At 48.6% G+C, this 25,797-nt stretch overlaps 1 long non-coding RNA gene across 2 annotated transcripts; it reads right to left on the reverse strand.

Annotated features, from left to right (window-relative positions):
* Window positions 1–7,026: 7,026 nt before the first annotated feature.
* On the reverse strand, window positions 7,027–25,555 carry LOC123853451 (uncharacterized). Of its 2 annotated transcripts, XR_006793152.3 has the most exons (5): window positions 25,355–25,555; window positions 23,681–23,879; window positions 11,798–11,871; window positions 7,648–7,796; window positions 7,027–7,159 (listed from the first exon to the last, which is right to left on the reverse strand). It is a non-coding gene; the product is annotated as an uncharacterized LOC123853451 (long non-coding RNA). The 2 variants fall into 2 exon arrangements; XR_006793153.3 differs by lacking the exons at window positions 23,681–23,879; window positions 25,355–25,555 and adding an exon at window positions 12,533–12,855 and having other exon boundaries at window positions 7,648–7,793.
* Window positions 25,556–25,797: the final 242 nt, after the last annotated feature.

The following is a 25,797-nucleotide window of genomic DNA, read 5'->3' on the forward strand; positions in this document are numbered from 1 at the left end:
GAAAAGACATGCAGGAAACTTAAATGCTTATTACTAAGTGAGGGAAGCCAATCTGAAAAGGCTACATACTATATGATTCTAACTATATGTTGTTCTGGAGAAGGCAAAATGATGGAGACAGTAAAGAGATAACTGGCGTTTTTGGCCAATTATCTTCCTGAGGCTTTGGAGATACTGCACTTTATCTTTTTCCTTCTCCTACCCCCCCCCCCTTTTTTAGAGAGGGAGAGACAGAGGGTGGGGAGGGGCCGAGGGAGAAGGAGAGAGAGAATCCCAAGCAGGCTCCATTTGGGGCTCAATCTCATGACTCTGAGATCTTGACCTGAGCCAAAATCAAGAGTTGGACACTCAACCTCCTTCTCCCATTCTTAAAGACTGAGGCACTCCCCAGGTTTTAGTCCTCCAAACTTTCTCCCTGGGAGTTCTCTTCCACACCTGACTTCATTTAGTTATTCAACAAACATTAATTGAATACCTGTTATGTGCGAGGCCCTTGATTAGGCCCTGGTGACAGAGAGAGTTGAATAAGTCATGAAGCCTGCACTAGAGGAGAGATAAGGTTGCCATATAATGTAGAGGTTAGAAGGAAGCCCTGGGTAAGACAAGAACACATAGAAGAGATCAAAGAAGGCTTCCTGGAGGAGGTGATGTTTGAGCCTATTGCTGCCAAGTATACCGGCAGTAAGCCAGGTGAATGAGGTAGGAAGAGCATTCTGGCAGAAGGAATAAGGAATGGAGACAAGGTACATGTCAAGACACATTGAGGGGTTGCATGTGGGATGCAAGGACAAGGACAGCGAGATCCTCAGGCTGGTCCTGCTGGCTGCGATCTGGATTGCAGAGGGCCTCGTAGACCAGATTTAGTAGTCTGGGCCAGGGGGGAGACAAAGAACGTTTCCAGAACAGAAATGTAGAGACATCTCTCTGTCTGCAGTGTGAAAGGTTGGGGGTGGGGTATAGGCTGCAGATTTGAGGCCAGTTGGAGGGCCTTGCAGTAGACCAGGTGAGAGATGATGGGGGCTGGACTAAGGCAGTGCAAGGGGATGGGGAGCTAGGAGAGATTAGCAAAATACAGAAAGACTCAGAATTGAGAACATAAATCAGATGCTCGGGCGTGGCTGGAGGATGGGAGGGCCAAGTCTGGGATGCCCCGGCTGGTCAGGAGCCATAGGAGGAGAGAGGTTCTGGGAAGAAGAGGTGTGTCAGCTTTGGACCTAATGTATCTGAGGGGCCTCTGGCGTTCTCAGTTGTCTTTGGTTGTTGACTTCCAAATTAACACCTTCATCTCTGACCTCGATCTTGAGCTCCCAGCTGGAATTTCCAGGGGCCTGTGAAGCATTTCTGCTGCTAGCCACCTGGAAACTCCAGCTCCATCTATACAGTGCCCCAAACCTGCTCCTCGCCCGTCTCTCTCTGTTAACGACATCACCTCACGCCCCAGGAGCCTCTGTCGTCTCCTCTTGGCGGCTCCCCCCAAGCCATGTTGACTTGGTCTCCATAATGCCCTTTGTGTGTGGCCTCCCTCTGTCTCCCCTTTCTGCCAGTGCCCTCATGTCTCACTGCTTCCTCTTGCTTCTTATTGCCATTCCAATCCTTCCTCCTCTGTCCTGTCACTCCCTTACTGAAAACCCTCAGGGGCTCCCCACTGCCTACTGGTAAAGTACAAGCTCGCTGTCTGGCTCTCGACGTCCCCACAGTCCAGCCCCACCTTACTTTTTTGACTCTTCCTTTTCGCAACTTCCCTGCAGACTGCTCACCGTTGTCCCAAACCGCCCCATGGGTGGTGCACCCAGACTACAGGCTGTCCCCACGGACCGAAACGTACCCCTCTGGTTCTGCCTGTCAAATCACACCCATCCCTCAAGGCCCTAATGAAATGCTTCCTCTGGAAGTATCACATTTCCTAGTTGATTGCCTGCCTCATCTCCTTAACAGACGGTGAGTGCCTCGAGGCCGCTTATAATCACCACCTGGTGAGTTGGTATTCAGTAAATGTGTATTGAGCTGAATTGGCTCAAAACCATTCCTCAGATCAAGAACCTGCTGTGGCTCCTTATTGTCAACCACTTCAGAAGCCTGTTTCTGGAGGCTTCCCAGTTTCCATTTTAGGTATCTAACCTCGCTCCGCTACCCTTGCTCCCCCAAATATGTCCCACATTCAATCTCAACTCTATGCTCAAAGTGTGAAAGATTAAAAAAAAAAAAGGGAATAAAATACATCCTGTCTGCCTTCCCTTATCTACCAGGGTGGCTAAGCTCTGCATACTTTGTTAATATAATAGTAGTTTTAAATGATAGCTTTTGCTTGCGGGTTATCCTGCCTCTCCTTTTTTTTTTTTTTTTAAGATTTTATTTATTTATTTGACAGAGAGAGAGACAGTGAGAGAGAGAACACAAGCAGGGGGAGTGGGAGAGGGAGAAGCAGGCTTCCCGCCGAGCAGGGAGTCCGATGCGGGGCTCGATCCCAGGACCCTGGGATCATGACCTGAGCCGAAGGCAGATGCTTAACGAGCCATCCAGGCGCCCCCTGCCTCTCCTTTTTTAAGATTGGAATTCTGGGGTGCCTGGGCGTCTCTGTCGGTTAAACCTCTAACTCTTGATTTTGAGCTCAGGTCAGGATCCCGGGGGTCGTGGGATGGAGCCCCAGGTCTAACTCCTTGCTCAGCTCAGGAGTCTGCTTGAGGATTCTCTCTCTCCCACTCCCTCTGCCCCTCCCCCTGCTTGTGTGCTCTAAATAAATAAATAAATAAAATCTTTAAAAAAAAAAGATTGGAATTCTAATTTTGCTCATAGTGGTGACCTCAGTTTTAAAGGTCCCCTTGCGGCTAGGGGGCCATGTGACACAATTCTGGCCAGCGAGATGTACCTGTGAGTCTCTGGGTGGGGCTTCTGGGAAAACTTGCTAAAAAGGGCCAACCCAGCGGGCACATGCCCTTTTATCTTTTGGCATAATTCATTGTCCTTCTTCAGTCTGGAATGTGGACCCACTGCCAGGAGATGGAGCAGCCAGAGCTTGACCATAAGAATGAAAACCTCATTCTCGGATGGCAGAGCAGGAAGGGAGATGGACTGAGTCCCTCATGGCCTCGAGGAACCATGGTACAACCCGGGACTGCCCACCTCCTAGGGACTGCTGTCGTCTAGCTCCTGCAACAGGGGGAAGCTGCTGCAGTCGAGCTTCTGTTACATGCAATACTGACTTGTATGCTGAGATTTGTAGAATGTAGCCGTCTTGAGAATTCCCAACCGTGAAAAATGGCCCAGGAATGAAATCACAGTGTCAAAAGCCCTCCTATGCGATAAGCTTGTGCTCATGGGGGATTATGTAACACGTGGACACAGTACAGAAGACGGGTCTGTAACCCAGGGCAGTTGAGAGGGCCACTCCTATTTTCTGAGAAAGGGAACCTCTCCTGGCAAAAGCTATGGAAGGAGATAAGTAACTTGATGGGCTAAGAGGGAGCGAATGCCAGAAATTTCAGTCAAGGACTATGCGATTCTGCTGCTAATGGGCCAATCAGGACCAAGATGTGTTTTACTCAGTTAAGATCAAAGATGCTCAGATGAGGTGGAGGGAAACCCCAGACGTTAAGATTCAGAGATTAGAGCAGATGTCAGCCCGTGGAGATGAGAGCGCTTTCACAGATCTATGCCATCCAGATGGAGCTTTCCTATAAACCACAGTTTCCCAAAGCAGGGCACTCCGTCCCCCAGTGGTGCACGGGACCCTGTGTGGTGGGTCGGAGCCCTAAGTAACACTGATGTCATGCTGAAAAAGTTGGTCTCTTTCCAATTCTTTTTTTTTTTTTTTAGATTTTATTTATTTATGTATTTGTCAGAGAGAGAGAGAGAGAGAGCATAAGCACGGGGAGCGGCAGGCAGAGGGAGAAGCAGTCTCCCCGTTGAGCAGGGAGCCCGATGCGGGACTCGATCCCAGGACCCTGGGATCGAGGCCTGGGCTGAAGGCAGATCCTTAACCAGCTGAGCCACCCAGGTATCCCTCTAATTCTTTTTTTGATTTGTCTATTCCTTAAATAGTTGATGTGTGATGTATGCACTTTGTACACATTTCAGAAGAGTATGCTTCTCCCATCTCTGGCCACAGGTTCTCCTTTTTTGAAACGACCATTCTTACCAGTGTCTTGTGTATTTATGTTTTATGCATCTATAAGCACATAAATTCATAGAGCCTCTTTTTTTAAAGATTTTATTTATTTATTTGAGAGAGAGAGAGAGAGCACGTAAGAGCAAGCAGGGAGAGGAGCAGAGGGAGAGGGACGAGCAGACTCCACGCTGAGCTCAGAGCCTGAGTCGGGGCTCAATCCCATGACCCCAAGCTCACGACCTGAGCCGAAATCAAGTGCCAGACGCTTGGCTGACTGAGCCACCCAGGCACCCCCATATACCTCTTTTAAAAAAATTAATGGAAGCATGCCGTACATGACTGCTCTGTTCCTTGCTTATTTCACCATACATATCAATGAGTTCCATGTAGGACATATAGAGCTGCCTTGTTCTTTTTAAAGACTGCATCCTATACCATCCTATACCATTGTGTGGCTAGTATGTAATTTAGTATGTATTTAGTATGTAATTGGTCCCCTACTGATGGGCTTACCTGTTTCCAACCATTTCCTATGACAAGAATTGTTGCCTTGTACCTATTTCATTTTGCATATTAACTAATCCATGCATTAAGCGAAAATTTACTGGTCACATATTCTACACCAGGCCAGCTTTAGGCACTGGGGGTAGAGCCATGAACACAAAGACCCCTGTCCTTGCATCATGGAGCTGCCATTCCATAGTAGAGAATAGATATAGGCTTAAATCCCCGGAAGTGGGTCACACTTTCTGTCAATCCTTCCAATTAAGTCAAGAAGAAGGTCTCACTTTGGTGGCAATGTGTCTTTAACACCTTTTTCCTAACACTTGTTAATCTTTTTGAGACAGAGTATTGGTCTAAGGATTAGAGTTTTTGGCAGACCACAGAGCCTAGCTAGAGTTTAATAACCATGTTTGGTTTTTATTGGATTTATTTTACATAGAAAATGATACTGATTTTCGTCTATAGTCAAAAGATGAAGGTTCCTTTCAAAGTATCTAGGTTCCTGGGGCGCCTGGGTGGCTCAGTCAGTTAAGCGGCTGCCTTTGGCTCAGGTCATGATCCCAGGGTCCTGGGATCAAGCCCCACATCGGGCTCCCCGCTCGGCGGGAGGCCTGCTTCTCCCTCTCCCACTTCCCCTGCTTGTGTTCCCTCTCTCGCTGTATCTCTCTCTGTCAAATAAATAAATAAAATATTAAAAAAAAAAAAGTATCCCGGTTCCTTTCAAGAGAATCTAAGTTTAAAAAGAAAGATGAGTCAACTTTGAGAAGAATGTTAAGTAAATATTAATAACATAGGTGCAATTCAGAGATAACCCCATGAAGGTGATATTCAAATGACCAATGTGAGGAAATCACTGATGTAAACAGAACACGAAGAGAAGATGAGGCTCTTCATGCTGTATTTGATGTTGAGTTTTGTATCCTCACTCATCTTTGGTGTTGAAATGGTCTTGCCTCCCTATTTCTTCCTAGGCAGCTTATTTATTTATCATTTATGATTTGCTTCAATTTCACGGAGTTTCTGGTTACAAAGGTTTGCTTATGTTTGTGTGTGTGCATGTGTTTTAATAAACTGCTAGCAATTTGCATTCCCTCAGAAAATCTCTTTCATTTGAATTCCCCAGATGCCTGGGGGCCTCTTTGTCATTGCTGGTTCTGGAGATATTTGGAGACGCCCCTGCTAGGGGTGCTCATGCTCAGCACTTAGTCAGATATTCATAAGCTGGCTGAGACTTGCTCAGTCAATCTCTTAAAATATACTTCGATGAAATAACCCAACCCAAGTAGGCCTTTGAGGAGATTTTGAAGCCAGAACCTTCTGAACAATTCCCCAACCACGACTGGGTCTGCAATCACCCACAAGCTTGTTAGCTCAAGACGCAATTAGCTCGGCGGTTACAAACGTAAACAAAAGCGCATTTCACAAATGTGCCCTTTATGCCAAGTAGGTGATAGCAAGTCTCTACCAGTGGTTGTCAGCTGCAGTCAGAGGGCGGGCGTACCTCAAGGCCCTGTGGCAGGGAACCTCTGTGATGGGAGAGAAGAGGGGCCAAGGTTAATGGAGGGGTGAGTGGGGGGGGCAAGCAGAGCTATAGGCAATGAAGGGGCATCTGGGACCTTGGAAAATGAGAAACAACAAAAAGTAAGGCCATCTGTTAATGGTTAAATCCTTGAGCTTTGAAATTTGGTGGAGATTGATTGCTAATAATTGATTACTGAGGACCTACCATGGCAGAGGCACTGACTGAAACATTTTCTAAGTGCTAACTCAGTGGTTCTCAAACTTTCTGGCTCACTCTTAAATATTTTTGAGGACCCCCGAAGAGCTTTTGTTTCTGTGGATTATATCTGGTGGTATGATGTTGAACAGCTGGTTCTCTGGGGGGAAAAAAATCCTCATTGGTAGCATATGCCAATTCCCATGGTGTAAAGTCCTCCACTGTAGCCAATTTCGAGATTCCAGCTTAACATAACGGAACATGGGGCGCCTGGGTGGCTCAGTCGGTTGAGCGACTGCCTTCGGCTCAGGTCATGATCCCGGAGTCCCGGGATCGAGTCCCGCATCGGGCTCCCTGCTCGGCGGGGAGTCTGCTTCTCCCTCTGACCCTCCCCCCTCTCATGTGCTCTCTCTCTCTCATTCTCTCTGTCAAATAATAAATAAAATCTTAAAAAAAACCCAACCAAACAAAAAAAACATAACGGAACATGAAATGGGATGATGTGTGCATGATAACTCTCCCAAGTCAGGCGAGCTGATTCAGAACACTGCTGGAACGTTTAGCTACTACTTAAGGTGTTGGAAATTAAAACTGAGGAAATTTAAAAATACGCAATTCATTAAAAATATGAATAACCCATTACATGTAAATATAAATAACATTCTTTGTGAAAAAACTGGATTTTCCCAAATAAAAAAAAATCTTTATTGAGAAAAGTGAGCTTGCTTTTTTATATTTTTGCAATTCTCTTTAATGTCTAGTTTAATCAAAGGCTCCTGGATTCATACATCTTCTGCATTCAATCTGTTGTGATGTCAGACATCGTATGGTCTCTGGAAAACATTGCAGAGCAATAAAGGCAAATAATGTCTCACTATTGCTATGAAAATTGTTTTGGTCTTTTGGACCCCACCCCCCAACAAAGGGTCTTGGGGCCTTCCAGAGGTCCTGGGATCACACTTTGAGAACCGCTGTCCTAATGCATTTAATTTTTCCAAACATCCCAACGAGGCAGGTTTCTTATTATCCTGACTTTACAGATCAGGAAACTGAGGCACAGAGAAGTGAAATAACTTATGGGGGGGGGGCACTTAGTGAGAAAGTGGCAAAATCAGGATTCAAACAAAGTCAGTTTCTAGAGATGGGATTGAGTTGGTGATTGTCACTTAACTAGATGTGTGTGTGATCTTGGGGAAAATGAGCCTCTCTGAGCCTGAGGTGTTGCCATAACATCCATAACCCATCGTCATCCCCAATTTGGGTTAGACTTCACTTTCCCTCACTCTCAGGTCTTACTCACGGGTCCCTCATCTGTGCTTACTTAGAATTCTCTTTTTCTGTCCACATGATGCTTTATCCCACACGATTGTGGCATTGTTTAGTTGTCCCCATTGGATTGCACTCTCCATGAGGGCAGACACCAGGTCTACCTTGTCTCATCAGGATCTGGAACAGGTGCTTGAAAATCTGCTGAAGGAAGAAATGAGTAAATAAATATGCATTGAGACTTCGCATGAAGGCAGGCTACAGTCGGTCCTACCCAGAGTTCTGCCCTGTGGCTCCAGGGAGACAGGGAAGGAGGAGTGGGGAGGGGGCTGTCGTGCATCATCATAATCACAGGTCAGACCACAGGCTAAGAGAAGCCACCTCCTGAATTCTCCAAAGCAGTTCAGATCACCCACTTTCTGCCTGGACTCACTTCTTACTCAATCTTCCCATCACTCAGCACTCAGACACTCAGCTGAGCAGTCCCTCCAGATGGTCTTCATCCTTCTAGAAAATTCAACATCTCTGCCCTATGCTGCTGGGGGTGGGAGAGGGGAACTCTTTGCTTTTTTCCCTTCATAGCCTGGGTTCCTGCCACTGGCACCTGATTAATGGCTGCATTTCCGGAGGCTGGGGACCCTGAGGAGATGCAGCCCGGCAGGTGGGGCCAGTTAGATGGAGGCCATCTCCCTGGGCTTGGAGCCGGTCAGCTTCCTCTTTCACTATCTATAACGGTCCTTTCCAGCAGTGACCTTCTAGGATTCTCAGAAACCGCTGAGAAGTGTAATTGTGGGGGAAGGGAGCAGGCAGTGCAGAGACAATCAACCCAGATTCTGCCTGGAAGGTCATGGGACTGAGCCCTGGCACCGGAGACCTTTAAGAAGCAAAAAGGAACTGAGAAAACAGCCAGGAGTTCGCCTAGCCTGGAGTTCCTGGAATTCTGCTTTGTGTGTGAGCTTCCCGCGGCAGCCAAGGCCCCTCTGACTAACAGGAGATGGGGATGGGAGGCAAGAGGGTGGGCGGGGAGGTGGCTTGGCCTGGCAGCTCGCCTGGGCACTGCCAGCTCAGGGGATGGGCTCCAGGTCTCCTCCAGGGGCCAACCTGGGTCTCCAGAGAACCTCACCCGTGAAGGTGGTGGCTGCCCGAGAGCTGTGCAGGTCAAGTCTACGGGTTGGGTTCTCTTTCCACCCTGGACAAGCTCTCTGCCCACCTGCTCTGGAGCAGGCAACCAAACAGGCTGTTATCTCTAGAAGGCTGGCTTTAAAACCTGACCCTTGGGGCGCCTGGGTGGCTCAGTCGTTAAGCGCCTGCCTTCAGCTCAGGTCATGATCCCGGGGTCCTGGGGTAGAGCCCCGCATCGGGCTCCCTGCTCTGCAGGAAGCCTGCTTCTCCCTCTCCCACTCCCCCTGCTTGTGTTCCCTCTCTCGCTGTGTCTCTCTCTGTCAAATGAATAAAATCTTAAAAATAAATAAGTAAATAACTAAAACCCGACCCTTATTCAGGAAGGAACAGCTGACTCCACCTACACTCTTATGATTCAGTAGTTGTCATCCTGAAAGACACTGTGAGCCCGGCTGGGGCCACAGGACTGATGGATTTCCATTGGACAGGGAGGAGGAGGGAGTGGGAGGAGCGGTGAGGTTGGGGTGTGGGTGTGAGTTCTTAGGAAAAGGTACAATTGGGATCAGAGCCACCCCTGAGGGTGCGGACAAACCTAAGGATCCATTTCCTCCCTCCACCCAACATTAGAGCGAGTGAAGTCTTGCTAAAATAAAAACCAAGGGAGCTTTGGTGTACCATTGCATCCTCATACTGCATCACAGTCATTCACCCGTCTGTTCCTTGCTCTAACTTGTGAGCTTCCAGAGGACAGAGGGCGGGGTTGTACTCACCTCTGTATCCCAGATGCAGGCCCTGGGCCTGACACACAGGGCCTGACACACAGGGACGGCTCAGTAGGTATTTAGGTATTACATGAATGAATGAAGGAGGGAGTGAATGAATGAGTGAATGAAACCACAAACACAAAAACCCGTAGTCAGGGTAAAATGTCATTGGGAGGAGCTAAATGCAAAAGCAGTTGATTGGGATGGGTTTGTGGGGGGGGTACCCATGTCCTGCTGTTACTTTTCCTTCAGAGATTCAGAGAAACTTCTCTCCACAACCCCCCCACCCCCCGCTGCTTTGCTGCTTTGCTCTCTAAATGCTCAGATAATGTGGTTCATTCATCCATTCAACAAATATTTACTGAACACCTGCCATGACAAGCCCTGGGCTGCATGACTGGGAATGAAGGAGACCCGCACATGGCCTGCCTCAGGAAGCCTGCCCAGTGTCACGAAATAAGTAATCACAATGAGCTGTGACAAGTGCTGGGACCTAGTAGGTCGCACAGAGCTAGAGTGACTATATAATTTAATGTCCCAACTGGAGCACTCTTGACAGTAAAGATGATTGTTGCAGGTTGCGTCCTTTGGGAGGCAGATTCTGAGATGGGGATTCGAGTGCAGAAAGTTTATTAGAGATGCTTTGGGGTCAACACCTGTAGAAAGGAAGGGACCGAAGCCAGACCGGGCAGAGGGAGAAGTTGAGATGTGCCACGATCTCAGTGAAGGCTTCAGCCAACCCCATAGGGAGTTCAGACTCAGATGGCCCTTCAGCATCAGCTCCAGTGTGGGGGTGTGGCTTGGCTTTTATACCATCATGTTGATCCGTCATTGGATACTGGCTGCCTCTGGAAGGAGGTGTGACCTTGGGTGAGGCCATCCCCAAAGAGGGCCAACAGCTGAAAGCGTCTCCTGGCCACTTTCCCAACAACTCGGGATTTGGATGGTGCCTCACTGACCTGCCACAGGCGCACAGATGACAACCAGGCCCAGGCAATAGGCTGTGTCGGGTGTCTATGGTGGGAACACCTGCTGGGGGTTTCAGCTGGAACCCTGTATCAATGCAGGGTGGCATGAAGCTCAGGGCTTGTGCAGCCTGCAACCTCTTCATCGCCAGCTCTCTTCCCTTCCCTTGCCTGTTTCCTCTGCTTTAGAGGACAGTGGGTGGCTTTTGCGTGCGTTCTCTCATTTCACATGCATTCCGCACCCACTTCGGGAGCATCGCATCATTTAATTTGTGGTGAGGTGAGTGTAATTATTTTTCTCACCCCCACATCCAAACTATCAGGAAGTTCTTTCACCATTACCTCCGAAACAGAGCCCCAAACTGTTCACTTTCTCCACCTTCACCACCTCTACCCTAGGGCAAACCACCGTCTCCTCTCTCCTAACTGTTGCCGTTGTTTTGATTTTGAACCAAGATGGCCTACAGCATGGAGCTGCAGGAGGAACGGGTGATAATGCGAAGAAAAAAGAATCAGAAGACCACTGAGGGAGCCTCCAGCAGAGCGCATGAACTCAAAATGCCTGAGAGAAGCCCAAAACATGACATTTGATCTGAAGAATCAGCATATGACCTGAACGTTGAGGATATTCCCTCTTCAGAATAAACTGAAAGGCAGGAGAGACAGTGGTTAGGTCATGGCCCCTGAGGCCAGAGTGCCTGGGTTGACATAACCTCAGGCCAGCGTCTTGACTTCTCTGTGCTTCAGTTTCCTTGTCTGTAGAATGGTGGTAATGATAACAGAACTCTTGGGGCACATGCGAAGTGCTCTTCTGCGCTCCTCAGTATTACCCTGTGAGCTGCCATCTTGGTCTGCGTTCAGCATGGTAGATGTGGCTGTTGGTGCCCTTTCCCGGCCTCATCTCCCTTCCGCTCCTATCCCCAACATGCCCTATCCCCACTCCCACGTGAAGTCATTTATCCATTCGACAAATATTTCTTCAGTTGCTACCCATGCATCAGGCACTAAACTCTTGTTTTATTCTTCTGCATCCCACAAGTATTTGAGCTAATGGGCAGGTGGCCTTGGGCTTGCTTTTGCCTAAATGGGAGTCCCTGTCCCTTGCCATTTCTTCTTCATGCTCAAAGTCACCCAAATGGAAAACCAGCTTCCGTTGTGGCCCAGCTACTACCTCTTGTCCTCCATTTTGGACCTTCAGCTGCTGGTGGAGAATGAGCATCATGAATGACCCCCCTTGAGTGACCCCATGAATGACTCTTCCTCCTGGACCCAAGAAGCCTTGGTGGGAGAGGAAGCCCTTGGCAGCTTGGAACCCCACTCTCTCATGTGGTTGCATTCTCCACCTTGATCCTACCTTGGCCGTGGCCTTGTGTACTCCTGGCCTGTGTCTCCTTTTCCCGGATCCTTCTCCGAATGTCCGGAAAGGGCCTAGAAAGGATGAAGGAAGGGTGAAGTGGAGAGGGCAGGGGGCAGGGCAAGTGGAAGAAAGAAGTGAGGCCCCGGGAGGCAAGAGGGGTTGAAAAGATTGAAGTGTGAAAGGGTGCTGATGATGACATTTGCCATGAATTAATGCATGAGTGCCTCAGTGGGAACGATAGCCCTGTGAAGTCAGTACCCCGGTCGTCCCGTTTTCCAGGGAAGGGGACTGAGGCAAAGACAGGTTATGAAACTCCCCAGAAGCCCACCACGGAGATGGGAGAGCTGGCTGCCCCCCCTGGATGGGGGAGGATGCAGAAGTCCCACAAGGGCTCCCTGAGAAGGACATGCACCGGCATAGAGCCAGCACTCAGTGAACAGTGTTAAATGCATGGTGGTGCCAAGGGGCTGGGGGCAGGCTCTTTACATAAACCCCTGGTGTCTCGTGTCCGCGGGCCCTGGCTAGTGAAGCATCTTATCTCCCCCTCCCAGGAATTCCTCAGCCCCCTTGGTCAGGGCGCTGCAGTCCACCAGCCAGAGGGAAGCTGGATTCCCCAGTTCTGGGTTGGCATCGCCCACACCACTGCAAGGAAGGAGAGGGCTGTGGTGTGGGCACAGCTTGACATCGGTCACTTCCTACCCCTGGGGCCTTAGGGGAGGCAGTTAGCCTCACCTTCCTCGGTCACAAAACAGCAACGTAGGTCCATCCTCCATGTCAAGGTGAAGACGAAACTGTTGGGGGGGGTAGAGCCCCACACAGGGCAGGGAGGCGGTAAATGGATGCAGTTATGGTCGCACCTCTTCACCAGCCCTACTGCGCTCATGGCTGATGAGCTCTTGGCAGTTGACAAAGCTCTTTCCGCTCCCATGTCAGCCTGACTTGGCTCCTCTTAGTGGGTGGGCAGGCACTGCAGAACCTCTGTGTCTGTTTCACAGATGAGCAAAGAGAAGCCCAGAGGCCAGAGAGGACAAGGAAGCCTTGTGGAGGTCTCTGGGGACCTGCGGGGGGCAGGGGGGGGGTGTCAGGAAGAGAGGGCGTCCAGGAGCCCAGTGTGACTGGCCTGCTGTCCCCCGCCTCCCCCAGCCACCGAGCCCATCAGCGCGGTTAGGATCTGTTGGCCCGTAACTAGTCCCCATGTCCCTGTCCAGCAGCAGCCTGACCTCGTTCACTTGGAGAAAAACAGGAAGCTGGACTCTGCCAGGAATCAGAACACACCCTTCCTCAGCCCTGGGCTGCAAGGACGCTGGGGGGCTCTGGGGGCAGGTCACAGGGCAGGGTGTGGGGTAGGGGCTCTGCAGGCCAAGCCAGGGTGGCCGGGGGCCTAGACAGATGGGCTGGGCTCTGGCCAGGCCTTGCTGAGCTCCCCAGGGGCCAAGAGGACGTGGGGAGGTGGGGAACCAGGAACGGGAGCTCTTGGCCTTCCTCTCCCATGTGGGGACAGAATTATGGGGCACCGGGGTCACATATGACTTTTGCCTCCATGGGCCCCTTCTTCTATTAAAAAAAATATTAAAACGTATATTCCACAACTGTATTGGTCTAAAGATGAATATGATTCAGGCTGGACTCGTGATTATGTCTTCATGATCATTTTATCTTGTGGTTTTAAAAGAAATGAAAATGAAAACATTTTCCTGGGCCCCTAACAGTATGGTGGGCCCTGGGCCTAAAGGATAAGTCAGCCCTACGGATGAAGATCCTAGCACTTTCCAGTCCCGCAGAAACCATGTCCCCCCATCGTGGCCACGAAACACAGGGATTAGCGTTCAGAGATCAGATGGGAATGCCGGGCTCAGCCTGGAAATAGAACCTGTTTCCCCCTCTGTAGAATGGGGAAATGAGGGCATCTGCCTCCTGATGCTCTTCTGAGATGATCTTCTGAGAAGTGTCTGGCCCAGGGCCTGCCTCAAGGGAGCCCCACTATTTCCTCACTGGCAACACAGATTAGGCACCTACGGGGTACAGAACCCAGGAAAGAAGGTGGCTTAAGGGAATGCCTACTATTTTATTTTTTTTATTTTTATTTTTTAAGATTTTATTTATTTATTTGACAGAGAGAGACACAGCGAGAGAGGGAACACAAGCAGGGGGAGTGGGAGAGGGAGAAGCAGGCTTCCTGACGAGCAGGAGGGAACGTGATGCGGGGCTCGATCCCAGGACCCTGGGATCATGACCTGAGCCGAAGGCAGACGCTTAACGACTGAGCCACCCAGGCGCCCCACGTCTACTATTTTATATCAGAGTTTAGGGTCATCTTTAATTTTTAACTTTTTATTGGAAAGCGATTTACTACCTTTAAATATGCATAATGTCACAAATAGAAGTGTGGTGAAAATCAGCTGGTATCCGTGTTTGATTTCAGTGAAGAAGATTTAGGCCCGGGATGGAGTCCCAGCCCACGAATGTTGTTTAAGCCCCCAAACTGACTAGTGGGTTGTGTAAAGAGAACTCTTTTTTTTTTTTTTTTAAGATTTTATTTATTTATTAGACAGAGAGAGAGACAGCTAGAGAGGGAACACAAGCAGGCGGAGTGGGAGAGGGAGAAGCAGGCTTCCCCCCCGAGCAGGGAGCCCGATGCGGGGCTCGATCCCAGGACCCTGGAATCATGACCTGAGCCGAAGGCAGACGCTTAATGACTGAGCCCACCCAGGCGCCCCTGGAGAACTCTTTTTTAAGGACCTTGAAGGAGAGCACTGAACTGAATTTCCAGCTGGCAAGGATTGTTCGTGTTAAGGTTCTCATTTCTCTGATGTTTCTGATTAAAACCTCCCAGCTTCTCTGGCTGAGTTAGGTCACTCTGGTCTCGTTATTTCGGTATTTCCTGAGAATCCGAGCTGGGGTTTGCTGCAGATGTGCTCCTCAGCCCGTAACCCATGAGCTCTGTGGGCTAGTGGCCTGAGGTGCCTCTGCTCTAGCCCCTCTTTTGTGGGGTGGTGGGGGGGAAGGGGGTCATGTCAGGGGGGGAAGACAGGTCATCCAACTCACAGGTGCTGAGACGCAGAGTGAGTCCACTTACTCGTTGTCTCTTAATGGCCCTGTCACTGTTCTGCCTGAAACCCTCAGGGATCTCCACTGGCTCTTCCAGGAAAGGGGGGAGGCCCCTGCCTCCTGGCCACTGGAACCAGCCTGGCTCCTTCTCAGGACCCCCTTCCTCACTTCCCGCCACTCTGGCCCTTAAGGGAAGCAGCCCCTGTCGTTGCTCCCAACACTGCCCGCCTGTTGGCCTCCTTCACAGCCTCGGCCTCTGGAAGTGACCTGCTTTTATGTGTTGAGTGTTAGAGTCTTCGAATAGAGTCCATCTGGCCCACTGGGTGGTAAGCTCCCTGAGGGCCAGGCCTCACCTTATCCTCATCCCTGCTCTATCCCCAGCCCACAAGAGGCACCCAGGAAATATTTGTTGAAGCCATTATATATATATATATATATATTTTTTTTTTTTAAAGATTTTATTTATTTATTTGAGAGAGAGAGTGAGAGCACATGAGAGGGGGGAGGGTCAGAGGGAGAAGCAGACTCCCTGCCGAGCAGGGAGCCCGATGCGGGACTCGATCCAGGGACTCCAGGATCATGACCTGAGCCGAAGGCAGTCGCTTAACCAACTGAGCCACCCAGGCGCCGAAGCCATTATTATATTTAAGCATACAGTATTCATCCATGCAGTAATGGATTCAAAAATATTTCCTGGAAGAGAGGCTTCGGAGTCACACAGACCTGCGTTCCTGTCCCATCGAAGCAAGTCTCAGCTTTGTCATTTTCAAAGTGCAGATAAAAATTGCACCTGGCATGGGGCGCCTGGGTGGCTCAGTCGTTAAGCGTCTGCCTTCGGCTCAGGTCATGATCCCAGGGTCCTGGGATCAAGCCCCATGTCTGGCTCCCTGCTCCGTGGGAAGCCTGCTTCTCCCTCTCCCACTCCGCCTGCTTGTGTTCCCTCTCTCGCTGTGTCTCTCTCTGTCAAATAAATAAATAAAATCTTATAAAAAAAAAAAAAGTCGCACCTGGCTTGCTGGGCAGCTGTGGGGAAGGGAGGCCGTGCCCAGAGAGAGACGAGCTGCGGGGATAAGGATTCCCTGTGGTGACAGGGATGGGCGAAGGGGCAGGCCCGGGACCCCCTGTCCCACGATCACACTGTTTTGTTTCCATTAAGGGTGGACATTCATCACAACCACACCTGTACGTGGGTTGATGTCATCCAATTTAGAATGGTTTTATCGCTTTGGTTCCCAAAGTTGGCTGTAGGTTGGAATCAAAGGGGAGTTCAAAAAAAAAAAAAAAAAAAAAAAATCCTGAGGCTGGAGTTCAGTCTTGGAGAGGCTAAGGTAATTGATCTGGGGTGTGGCCTGGACATCGGGACTTTTCAAATGACCCCAGGTGGGGCCCCTGGGTGGCTCAGTCATGGTCTTAGGGTCCTGGGATGCATGCGTGGAGCCCTGCTTCACGCTCCCTGCTCAGCGGGGAGTCTACCTCTCCCTCTCCCTCTGCCCCTCCTGCTCCTGCTTGTGCGCCTGCGTGCTCTCTCTCAAATAAATAAATAAAATCTTAAAAAAAAGAAGAAGAAAAAAGAAAATGACCCCAGGTGATTCCACCATGTAGCCAAGGGTGAGAACTTTGGTCTTGCCCCAGATGTGACTTCGGGTCCTCTCCTTTCCTACCACTCCCTTCCCTCCTGCTTGAAATTCACTTGACGTTGGCACAAAGACTTCCAGGGCACAATTGAGATAAATGGCTTAAAATGCAGATGACTAATTGAGGAGAGAAAGCCACTGAATCTCTTCTTACACGTGTTCTGCTATCAGCTGTCAGATTCTTTTCTGCCTTCCTAGCAGGGAGAGGTCCTGGGAGTGGGAAGGAAAGGAGAGCTAGGATCTGGTGTCTGGAGACCAAGGTCCCAAGCTTTGCCACAATGTAAATATGGAAGTAGCAGCTCCCTCTCCCGCCTAGGGTCTCACTCAGTTCCTCACTCCGTGAAATGACATTCGTTTGAGAGCCAGCATCCTAGAGCTAGGGCCAATTCCACAATCCCTAAGAACCAGCCTTCCAGCCATCCTGAAGCTTGCATGTCCATGCAGATTCCCTGGCCTCGAGCTGACCCTGCTTGCTGAAGTTTGTTTAGTGCAACCACGTTATGATAAAGCTTAATTCCCAGAAGACATCATTGTAATTTTGAGGCTATGAAGCAACTCAAAGTGAATTTATGAGGTGTTGACAAATAGAGGTCATGGGGGAATCAGCTTTTTATTGCATAGAAGAGCATCTTCTATAATCAGCTGGAGGCTTATCTGCAGCTGGATGTTTCCTAAGAGAGTGAAAATGTTTCCTCTCTTGAGCAGGTCAATATGGAGCCATTGTAGAACTTTTTACACCAGTCTTTTTAAAGGGAACCCTGTTCTTGTTCCTGTGGTCACCAATTAATTGACGAGAGTTTATAGTTCTTGGAAGAAAGAAATGGAAATTCTAAGGAAGAGACAGGAGATGTAGAAAGCCCTTCTAATGAGACACAGGAATGAGTAGGGCTGAAGTAAGGGAATGTCCTGGAACCAGCCCTAAGGGCGGGCCCAGGAAAGAGTCCTCGGGCAACTGCTTTTGGCATTCAGATGTTTTTTTCCCAAGCTCAGGCCTGAGGGCCTCCCAGCTACAGAGCCCAACCAGGCCACAATGATTACACAAATCACAAACACAATGATTATACAAATCTAGTGCCAGTCCAATCAGGCCCAAGCCCAACTTTTTCTGCATAGTACAACTTGCACGTTTGAGGTCAAGCTCTGTTGGACACAGAGAGGAAGGGTATTCGGAAAAGGACAGACTTTTTCCAGAAATTCTCTGGCTCCCAGCCCCCTCTTCCCCCCAGTTCAGATTTCGGAGCACATCCAAAGCAAGGCATCACCGTGAAGGCTGCTCAGATACCTGGGAAGCTTCCTAAGTGAAGTCCACTCAATTGCCTCAAAGTACGAGTTGGCTGCATCTCCTGGTGCCTAGTGTTGGGTTAGATGCCCAAGTTGAGCTTGGGAAGTAAGTGAACTTGGCATTGTCCCTGTGTTCTCCGTGTGAGGGAGTTGAACACTTCTGTGTTCCAGGCACTGCGGATTCAGACTGGGGGTTCAGAGGTGAGGAAGACCTGCCTTTACTCTGGATGGGTTCACAGTCCATGGGGTCTGACTTGACCATCTGGCTGCCCTGGGGCTGGACTCCACCTGGGCAGACCCTGGCTCTTGGCCCCACTCTCCGTGGTCACTTTACCGCTGTGCACTATTATGCCCTCCGGTATTCCACTGGCTGCCTGATGGGTCAGCTGGTTGACCTAGCTGCCAGATAGTAACACGTCTTGATTACTGGGTTTGTTGGTACCTCCTGAAATGTTGTTATTGAGGCAAATGCCTAACTCACGTAACCCCAGTTGAGGCCAGGACAGACCTCTGACTGATGGCCCTGCGTATACAAGCAGCTGCAGGCCAAAGGGTTGAGTGCTTAGAACAAAGCCCCATGAGAGCCCAGAGGGACATCTGAATAATTCTGGGGGCAATGTTTCCAAAGCATACTCTGGGGAACATCAATCCTGTGAAGTGCTCCTCCAAAACTAAAAGATTTTGTGGACAAATAGGTTTGGGAGGGGCGACTGGGTGGCTCAGTCGGTTAAGCATCTGCCTTTGGCTCAGGTCATGGTCCCGGCGTGCTGGGATGGAGCTCCACGTTGCTTCGGCTCCCTGCTTAGTGAGGAGTCTGCTTCTCCCTCTCCCTCTCCCTCTGCCCCTCCCCCTGCTCGTGCTCGCTCTCTCTTTCAAATAAATAAATAAAATCTTTTAAAAAAATTGGGGAAACAGTGCATACTCTAGTTTCCCCCTTAGACCTTGAACACACTGAAAACTCTGAGATTCCTGGATGAAGAAACATTACTTTTCTAACCCATCCTCTGTGGCTGCTTAGCTGTGTCAATGTTTCTTAACGTGAAATGGGAGGGCACTCATCCCAGAATCTCTTGGGGGTGCTTGTTGGAAATACAGAATCCCCAGCCCCGCTGCAGACTTTCTGAGTCAGAATCTCCAGAGCCAAGACCTAAGAATCTGCTTTGAACAAGTTCCCAGTTAATTGTGATGTGTGCTCATGTCGAGAACCCCAGCTAAACCTTCCCTGGCCTTGGCTTTTTCTCAGTGTTGTAAAGATCAAGAGATAAGCTCGAGCAAAAAGATTAGTCAGAAAGAAACTACACACTTCCCAACTCATTCTATGGGGCCAGCGCTACCCTGATAACAAAACCAAGCAAAATTCAGTACAAAAAGAAAGAGAAAACTAGAGCCCAATAAAAATAATGACTAGAGATGTAAAAATCCTCAACAAAATACTAGCAAACCAAACCCAGCAACATATTGGAAGGGTTATACACCATGATCAAGTGGGATTTATCCCAGCCATGTGAGGTTGGTTTAACATCCAAAAATCAATGAATGTAATACAGCATATCAACAGAACCACTGGAACAAAGAAATGGCACAGTAGTTGGATGTGCACATGGGGTCAAGGAGGAGTTTGAAACAACTGGAGACAATAGAGGCAAATGAAATGATCTGATTCAGAGGAGGAATTGCTGGTGACAGATAGGGTAGAACCTCTCAGGAGTCCAGTTCTTGATAAGGTGAGAGGAGATGGTATCTGCAGCATAGGGAGCCAGTGGTCTTGGAGAGGAGCAGTGACACTCTTCCAACTGTCATAAGGAGAAAGAGAATTTGGTACAGATGGGGAGGTGGGAAGGTGAAGGTACTCCTGAGGAACTGCTTTTATATTCTTTTTTTTTTTTTAAAGATTTTATTTATTTATTTGAGAGAGAGAGACTGAGAGAGAGAGCATGAGAGGGGGGAGGGTCGGGAGGGTCAGAGGGAGAAGCAGACTCCCTGTCGAGCAGGGAGCCCGATGCGGGACTCGATCCCGGGACTCCAGGATCATGACCTGAGCCGAAGGCAGTCGCTTAACCAACTGAGCCACCCAGGCACCCTGCTTTTATATTCTAATTGAAATTGTCTCCTCGCCTCTTTTTCTTTTCTTTTCTTTTCCTTTTCTTTTCTTTCTTTCTTTCTTTCTTTCTTTCTTTCTTTCTTTCTTTCTTTCTTTCTTTCTTTCTTTCTTTCTTTCTTTCTTCAAGCATTTATTGAGCACCTACGGCATGCTCTGGCACTGTTCTAGGTGCTGAGGTTACAGCAGTGAACAATTTGTTTTGCTTTCTTCCCCCAAAACATTTTACTAAGAAAAATTTCAAACATACAGAAAATTTAAAAGAATTTTATGTGAGTGCTCATTTACCAACTAGATTCTACAGTTAACACTTTGCTCTATTTGCTTAATCATGTATCCGTACATCTCTCTCCGTCCACCTGCCTATCCACCTGTCCTTCCATCTTTTTATTTTTTTGAATCATTTCAAAGAACGTTGTGGACATCAGTATCTTTTATCCGGAAACATTTCAGGATGTGTATAATTAACAAGAGTTCAGTATTTGTTTATCTTTTTTGGGGTAAAATTTATATATGAGAAATGCCCAGATCTTAATTATACATGAATCTCAAGGATGGGTGAATTTGGACAAATGCCCGCACCTGTATAACTCAAACCCCTATCAAGAGATAGTACATCATCATCACCCCAGAAAATCCCCCATGCTTCTTCCCAGTCCCTTCCTCCCCCTACCCAGGTAACCATTATTCTCATTTTTTTTAAACCAGAGATTAGTATTACCTATTCTAGGACTTCAAATAAGTCAAACTGTATCATACGTACTTTCATGTGTCTAGCTTTGTTCTCTCAGCACAATGGGAGATTCGTTCATGATGTTGCATGTATAGGTAATTAATTCTTCTCATTGCTAAGTAAATCCCTTTATGTTTTATAAAGGGATCCTATTATACCAGAAGAAATTATTTATTCTTCTGCTATAGTCATCAGAGCTGTTTCTAGTTTTCAGCCTTTATGAACATTCTTGTGGTCATATTTTTTTTTGTGGACATATGCTTTCATTATTCTTAGGTAGAAGTAGAATTGCTGAGATAGGTTTTGTTTTAAGAAACTCCCAGATCTTGGGGCACCTGGGTGGCTCAGTCGTTAAGCGTCTGCCTTCGGTTCAGGTCATGATCCCAGGGTCCTGGGATCGAACCCCGCATCGGGCTCCCCGCTTGGTGGGAAGCCTGCTTCTCCCTCTCCCACTCCCCCTGCTTGTGTTCCCTCTCTCACTGTGTCTCTCTGTCAAATAAATAAATAAAATCTTTAAAAAAACAAACAAACAAAACTCCCAGATCTTTATCCAAAGTGGTTGTGCCATTTTACATTCCTTCCAGCAATGCGTGAGAGTTCTGATTATTCCAGTGCCAACGTCTGATGCTGTCAGTCTTTAATTTTTGCTATTTTAGTAGGTGTATGCTGGTGTCTCATTGTGGTTTTATATGCATTTTCTTAATGACTAATGATGTTAAGCACTGTTTCCTGTGCTTCTTGGCCATCTGTATATTTCCCTTTGTGAAGTTTTTATTCAAATCTTTCGTCTATTTTAAAAATTGAGTTCTCTATCTCTTTATTATTGAGTTGTAGGGGTTCTTTATATATTCCGTATACATGTCTTTCGTCAGATATATTTTGCCAATATTTTCTTTCAGTCTGAAGCTTGCTATCATTTTCTTAATGGTATATTTTGCTGAACAGAAGGTTTTTTTTTTTTTTTGATGAAGTATAAGATATCAATCTTTTAAAAATAATTATTGTTTGGGGTGCCTGGGTGGCTCAGTTGGTTAAGCAACTGCCTTCGGCCCAGGTCATGATCCCGGGGTCCTGGGATCAAGCCCCTCATCGGGCTCCCTGCTTGGCAGGGAGTCTGATCTCCCTCTCCCTTTATCTGCTACTCCGCCTGCTTGTGCTCTCTCTCTCTGTCAAATAAATAAATAAATAAATCTTTTAAAAAATAGTTACTGTTGGGGCGCCTGGGTGGCTCAGTCGTTAAGCGTCTGCCTTCGGCTCAGGTCATGATCCCAGGGTCCTGGGATCGAGCCCTGCATCAGGCTCCCTGCTCAGCGGGAAGCCTGCTTCTGCCTCTCCCACTCCCCCTGCTTGTGTTCCCTCTCTAGCTGTGTCTTTCTCTGTCAATTAAACAAAATCTTAAAAAAAAAAAGTTACTGTTTTCTGTGATCTATTTTAAGGTACCTTTGCCTACCGCTAAGTCTTAAAGATATTCTCCTACATTTTCTTGCAGAAGCTTTATGATTTTAGTTTTTGATTGAGACCTATCATTCATTTAAAATCAGTTTTTGTGAATGGTGTAAAGGAGGAGCTGAAGTTTATTTATTTATTTATTTTATACGGATAGCCGGTTCCAGCACCATTTGTTGAAAAAACTTTCCGCTTCCCATTGAAACTCTTTGGTCATTGTATAAAAAAAAATCAAATGACTGTTTAATTGTTGGTCTATTTCTGGGTTCTCTTTTCTATTCCATTGATCTATTTGTTTGTCATTGTGATCATGCCACAATGCTTCGATTGCTATAGCTTTATAATAAATCATAAAGTTAGGTAGGGTAAATTCTCTAATTTTGTTCTTTTTCAAGAAGCCTTGAATATTCCAGGTCCTTTGCATTTCCATAAAAATTTTCGGACATGTGACTTTCTACAAAAGAATCTACTGGAATTATGATTGAAATTGGGTTGCATCTAAAGATCATTTTGGAGAGAACAGACATCTCAATATTGATGCTCGATATTGAGTCTTGCCAGTCCATGAACATATTTCTCCACTTCTTTAGGTCTTCTTGAACTTCGAATTTCTTTCAGCAATATTTTATAGTCCTCAGTGCACAGATCTTGCACATCTTTTGTGAAACTTATTCCAAAATATTTCATGGTTTTTTTTCATGCTGCTGTTAAATGAAATTTTTCAGATTTCATTTTCTAGCAGTGGCAACAGCGCTGAAAAAGCCAGACAGTGACAGAAAGGACAGACCTTCAGGAGGTCCTAGGTGTGGGGAAACGGGGATGGGGTGGGGTGCCATTTGTTTGCAGGCAACTGCAGAGGGGCGGAGGGGGTGACAGACATGTGGCTTATGGGATGGGAGGGAGGGCTGATGCATGATACGGCAGGGAAGGCCAGCTTCCTTTCTCTCTCCCGTTCCTAAGCAAGGAAGCCTGTCCTCAACCCCCTCCTAGGAGAGGCTGCTGCCAAAACTGGAGCCTTGGAAATGTGCTCCTGTGCCCCCTTCCCCAGCCCTCTGAGCTGCTGAACTGCCTCATCCACCAGCCCTCTGGGGGGGCCACTGCCACCCTGGCCTGGGAGGAGCCTCTGTGGACAGTTAAGCTGGCCCCAGGGGCACATTCTGCCTCTCTGTGAGAGGCCACACGGCCTCTGGTCCTCACTGGCTCAGCCTGTAGGGAGGTGATGGAAGCAGAAGCACCTGCGATTTACTTTGCTCAAAATATCACAGCCACACTCCTGGGCTGGCTGTCAGCTGTCCCCTACCTTCTGCCACCCTCAATGGTTTCTCCAGCCCCATTTCTTCACGTCACCCCACCCAGTTATAGAGTCAGCTGCCCACACCTCTCACAAGGGCCAAAACTTCCATGTCATGCTCTACGGAAAGATTCTCAAGAAGCAGAAACTGAACAAACCGAAACTCCTGGGTCCTGTCCCCATTCCATTAGGAAGGGTGTGCGAGGAAAGGGAGGGGACGAAGCCACGGGGGTGCCCCGTGGCTGGGCAAAAGGAATGTTGGGGGGCAGTGGCTGTGCCAAGGGGGGCTGTCACCCCTCTGTACTCCCCACGATGCCCCCGAAGCCCCTTCAAGGAAAGGTGTACCTACCATGCTTTACAACAATGCCAGTTGCTGTAACAATGAAGCCCCCAAATATATTGTGTTTCTTTCTCACTCGTGTACCAGTTCCCAGCAGCTCTTCCTGGATTGCGGGTGGCTTTCCTCCAATGCCGTGATTTAGAGACCAGGCTTTTTGCGTTTTGAGGCTCTACCATCCCCTGGTCTGACTGTCATCCTTGGCACCCATCTAATTGGAGGGGAGAGAAACCCCGTCGAAGGCATAAGTACTTGGCAAAAGCCTTGGTACAGAGGTGACGCCCTTTACTTTCGCTCACTTTCCATTGGCAAGGACCTGTCGTGGGGCAACAGTTGGATGCAAGGGAGCTTGGAAGATGTGGCCCCTGGCTCAGCAGCTCTTTCCCAGCGACAACTCAACACTGGCAAGAAGAGCTTGGATTTTGCCATCCCTGCCACGGAGCCCTGTGAGCTTGCTCTGTAAACTGTAGAGGGCTGTTTGGATGTGACAAGTCCCATCCCCAGCCTGGGTGTCTCATGGTTTTCCTCTGTCTCCGAAGTTGCTTTCCACCTCACTCAGCCACCATGCCCTCCCCAGGTTCCCCTCCTTCCAGGCACTTACCTAAATCTGACCCTTCCAAGAAGCTTTTTAGGAATCTTAATATCCACACTGAGGTCTCCCATTCTCTGAGCAGGAGCAACGTGTGGGGCCAGATTTCCCCCTTCCTCATACACTCACAATGTTTGGACTTCTCTCAACCAAGGACTAAGGCTTTCTCCCCACAACTGACACCAAGGCTTCAGACACATGTGCCTTGGGAGAGAGAGCAGAATTCTTTCATACTGAGGGTCCGTATAGATCCTTCTAGAAGGGAGGGAAGGAGGCAAGGGCACTCTGAGTTTAGGGCATGGACAGCTGTGGGCCTGATGTCTCGCTTTGCTGGTGTCTCAGCTAGATTTGTCAATCACATGTTGAGCATCTTCAACTTTTTCTAAGCAACTTGAGACTAATTAAATAACGTGTATTTGTTAGTGCTTACCATACGCCAGGCATTGCTAGGTACTTTTTATGAGCACTATCTGATTAATCTTCTCAACAGTCTAATGAGGCAGGGACTTTATTTTTTCCCCGTTCTGCAGACGAGAAAAGCAAGACTCAGAGAAATGAACTTTCCCAGGGTCACAGAGCTAATGGTTGGTGGAGGCTGGGTTTGAACCCACATATCCAACTTCAAAGTCTGCTAATTCCTCTGCGCCTCTGTGTCCCTTCTCCCTGGGAACCCCATGTGGCAGAGGCACCCAGTGCTCACTGGATAGCTTTGTGCTCCTTCACATTTCCCAGCCTTCCTTGCAGTCGTGTGACCAACTCTGATTGGTGGGCTGTGAATGGAAGGGACACATGTCATTTCGGGAGCAAAGCATTTAAGTCCTGGTGTCCGACCCTCCTGTTCTCTCTTTCCCACTCGTGGTGATGACAGAGGCCATGGCTTGAAAGGGAGGAACCACTAGAAGGAAGCGGGCCATTGTAGAAAGAACAGCTGACCTGAAGAGCTGTGCGACCTGCAGGAGCTTCGTGTGGACGAGACATTCGCCTCTGTTGTGCTACAGCCCTGAGATCGGGAGGTTAACTTGTTACCGCAGCGCACCATGGCCGCTCCTGACTAATACACCAGAACAGGACACCCAACACAGCACCGTTGTACCCACCTGGCTACAGGCAGCAGAGTCCCTCAGACACTTTGGAGAGTTGCAGAGTAAGAATGGGGCCGAGGTGACGGCTCCGAGACAAGCCCCCAGAAGCAGATGGGAGAGCACCGAAGGTCTCCCTGATCCCCTGGGCAGCAGGGACTCCCTGGACCTGCCCTCTCATTCTGGGTCCTCCTCCACCCGGCATCAGGCTTCTCCCCGTTGCTGCTTTCCCAAGCTGCTTGTTTTTGGCACAGCCCCTCTGTCTCCACCCCCAACACAGCTTCCAGAAGCTAAGGCCCGGATACCACTGGCTCCTCTCCAGATGCTGGCCCGAGTGCCTGGAAGTCTCTCTGAGCCTCACATTGTCTTTGAGATGTATCCCTGTGGACGCAGAGCTCTTGCAATCTGGGCAATCACCGCTTTCTGGCCCCCGCTGGCTCTGGAGCCACTGGCTGGGTGTG

The sequence above is a fragment of the Mirounga angustirostris genome, unplaced genomic scaffold (assembly GCF_029215605.1).
Source record: "Mirounga angustirostris isolate CCGP_5_RB_7025 unplaced genomic scaffold, mMirAng1.0.hap1 SCAF_17, whole genome shotgun sequence".
Taxonomy (NCBI): domain Eukaryota; kingdom Metazoa; phylum Chordata; class Mammalia; order Carnivora; family Phocidae; genus Mirounga; species Mirounga angustirostris.